We start from the raw sequence: 3,463 nt of genomic DNA, 5'->3' as shown, positions 1-3,463 counted from the left end.
CCCCCGGGGGGGGCGTGGCTCTGGAGCTGTGCACAGGCTGGCCTGGGCCTGGGGCTGAGCCAGCCTATTCCTCTTGGGGGGCTGGGCTGGGCCGGGCTATACTTGGGGTGGGTGGCGGTGGCACTGGGAAAGGGCTACGGGAGGGGCTGCAGCCACTTTAGAATTTGCTGTAGCCCCTTCCCATCCCTGCTCCCAATGCAGCCCTGTTCAATTTCCCCACCAGGAAAAGCTTGGCCCTACCCCTGCGCCAGCCTGCAGTGGCCCACAGCCCAGCCTCGCCCCGTGTGCAGATCCAGGGGAGGCACATACCAACCGTACCCTCTTGGGGTGCATGAAACAATGGGAGCCCCCTCCCCCCCAGCCTGTGCCCCTCGGATGAGTCACTCGCGGCTCCATCCCACGGTCCACCTGGCTGTGCAGCACTTACACCAGCCCCAGCCCCACTCCTCCCTCACCACAGGGGCCTATGGGAGTGGGGCTACAGGAGGGGCTGCTGCCACTCCAGAATTCACCGTAGCACCCCCACCTCCCTTCCTAGTGCCATGGCTGCCTGCCCCAAGTGCAGCCCAGTCCCCTGCCAGGAAGAGCCTGGTGCCACCCTGGCCTCATCTTCCAGCTGCAGCCTGCCCCCGTCCCACGCAGATCTGGGGCCATGCATCCCCCATGCCCTTCTAGGGGTGTGTGTAGTGGCAGGAGCTTCTCTCCCCATGTGCATTGCTCAGTCTTGCGCCCTGCCCCAGCTGCAGAGCCTGCCCCACTCCCTCCCCCACCACTGGGGCACCCCGTCCTGGCCTGCATAGATCTGGGGGTACATGCCCCCCATGCCCTCCCAGGGTGTTTAGCGGTGGAAACCACCCCATCCCACTCCTCCCCATGCCCCGTGGATGAGACACTCGGAGCTTTGTCCTGTGCCCCACCCCAACAGTGCAGTGGCTGCCTCAGCCCCAATGCCTCCGTCACTGCAGAGGCCTCTATCTTCCCTCCCCCTGCCCCCCCCTTAACAACAAGAAAAAAATATAAATGGGTACAGGAGCAGAAACCCTGCATCAGAAGGGGGACACTTATTAAAAAGGTTGAAAACCCCAAAGTGGAATATAAGATAAAACTTCCTGTTTTGACTTTGTGAATACTGTTTCTTCATATATTTTAAAGGGGAAGAAAGTATTTAGCCCTAAATTCATTTAGAGCTTGAAAACTACAAAAGGAAGGGAAAAATACCATAATGAAGGATGATAGAGGACAATATTTTTGTTGCACATGTCCCTGTTATTTCGCTGAGAGAAGGGTAAGGTCTAGTGATTTTTAACACAGAACAACTTTAACACAGTGGCTTTTAACACAGAACAACAAAATACAAAATTCTGGAATTCAACATAATTTTAAAATCAGGAATTACAATGCTATGAAAGTGAAATATTTTGAATGAAGTTCAGTCAAAATTCACCTACCTGAGTGACCCTTCTGAGAAAAGTTAAGGACTTGATAGTGTGCCTGGTTTGTCCAAAATCGGTCTTTATTTTCTCAAGCTACTTATTTAAAATGTAAATTATTTCAGCCCATCAAGTAGATTGCTGATTTTGGCTATAAACTCAGTAGAGGAATTGATTGCAGTCTTTCTTTTCAGATTTTAAAATATTCTCTTTTGTCTCAAAATGCAGAAATACACTTCCTTCAGCAGCACTTACCAGTTTGAAATGTGAAAGTAAAAATACCAGGAAACGTTTAGCCGTTTCAAATCCAGGCATATGGGGAGATAAGATACCCTTAAAGAAACGGCCACATTGCAACAGCTGGAAATATTCCGGTGCCTTGGCAGACATTTTATTTATTTATTTGATTTATATGCCACTTTTCTCCACAGAGACTCTGAGTGGCCTACAGTAACAGACAGGATGATGTATAAAAGCAAGTGGAATAAAATAGGGGAAAAATCTCTAAACAATGTCTTTGTTTAGCCTTGCTAAATCTTTTCCCAAATAGGAAGGTATTACAGTGGTTTTTAACCTCGATTAGAAAACTCAGCAGCAATGTTAAGTATTCAGTGTGATGACGGACGTCTTATGTCTGGTGTCGCCTGTCGGTGAGGTAGCCCCTCCCCTCGTCCCGCCTGCCATGACTTTACTGGTAAATTCTTATGAGAAGGTTCCAGTGGAGTTCTTCTCAGAGGGGCTCCCCGACACCGCAGGGGTGTACTCACAGCTGTTGCGTGCCTTGTTCCGCCACCCCATCCACTCGCCAACCGATCCCGTGCTGGTGGGACGCTGATCTTCGGGCCTCTGCGGGCTTGCCCGCCGTTGGTTTCACAAATGCAGAGGCCCGGACTCAGCTACACCGCTCCGTCAGCCCTTCCTCTTTTCTCGCTCTATCTTTCGACTCTTCTTGTATTTCTCCGTGTCCTTCCTCTCTAGCTTCTCTAGAAATAATATTCCCCTTGGGCAGAGAGAGTCACGGAGCTGCCTTCCCTTATCCAGTGGCTTCTGCATCCGGCCCGGCTCTACTTCCCCTCGGGAAAGCCTGGTAGCTGCAAGAGGCCTCGGCGTCCCCCTTCCTTCCCACCTCCCAAGGGGAGTACTAGCCTCTCGTTCGCTGTCTGTTGTGAGGGAGGAGACTGTCCCTTGCTTGCCTCCGTTAGGGGCTTAGAGGCTTCCCCTACCCAGCAGGAGCCTCAGCACGCCAGGCGTGCTGCGGGCTACAACTACGGACCAGCTGCGGACTGTGAACTGCCGCTGCCCCCCCCATCCTTCTGGCTCCCCCCGCCTCCCGCGGGCGCTGTTGAGGTTTTCAAACTTTCCTGCAGGGGCTATGCCGGCTGCTGCGATTATCCCGGCTGTCTCCCTCACTGGGAACAGCTGCTTAAATAGCTGGCGTAATGCGGATACAGCTGCCACTGCAGTCTCAGCTCCAGCACCGCCGGGTCTCCTAAGTCTCCTCCTCCGGGGTTTTGTAAGCCCTGCAGCCTGCCCTCGCCTCGTCTCGTGCCCGTGGCGGTGCGCCGCCGTCACATTCAGGGATGACAAACATTCCCAAGATTGATGTGTGGTATTGTCCTGGGTTGGGCTGAATTGCAAATGGGTCTTAAACTGCACTGGGTCTTAAATGGGGAAACTTACTTTCCTCTTTTGTATGATTGAGGTAAAACCTCCTGGTCAATAGATGATGTACAAATACTTGAGAAGGGAGTTGGGAGGGAAGAGGTAATAGGATACAAGAGAGTGCCGAGATGACATGATGATAGGAGATGTTTAGGTATTGAGTTCTTAAAATGATTTAGATTACTGTGTTACATGTAAATGAATTATTTGGGAGGAATTTGAGATCCATGGGGATATTTTAATACCAGGTTTTCTTGCATATAACATAACTTCCTGCCTAAAAATCAGCTCATGGAAATTTGGGTGCACTTTTTAAATGAGGAATTATGATAATAGCAGATTCTGCAGCATGAGCCTTTGCTGGGGGTGGG

At 51.4% G+C, this 3,463-nt stretch overlaps 1 protein-coding gene across 2 annotated transcripts in view; it reads right to left on the bottom strand.

Annotated features, from left to right (window-relative positions):
• Window positions 1-2,901, bottom strand: part of LOC102371006 (butyrophilin subfamily 1 member A1-like) — a 40,843-nt gene extending 37,942 nt beyond the window's left edge. Inside the window, exon 1 of one of the 2 annotated variants that reach the window (XM_025194202.1) lies at window positions 2,198-2,901. The gene's annotated coding sequence lies outside the window, so the exon portion shown is untranslated. The remainder of the gene's footprint in view (window positions 1-2,197) is intronic. The other variant, XM_006037780.2, reaches the window with a different exon arrangement.
• Between the last annotated feature and the right edge of the window lie 562 nt (window positions 2,902-3,463).

Source organism: Alligator sinensis, unplaced genomic scaffold, assembly GCF_000455745.1.
Source record: "Alligator sinensis unplaced genomic scaffold, ASM45574v1 scaffold779_1, whole genome shotgun sequence".
Classification (NCBI taxonomy): domain Eukaryota; kingdom Metazoa; phylum Chordata; order Crocodylia; family Alligatoridae; genus Alligator; species Alligator sinensis.
This window is presented reverse-complemented; position numbering and strand designations above follow the sequence as displayed.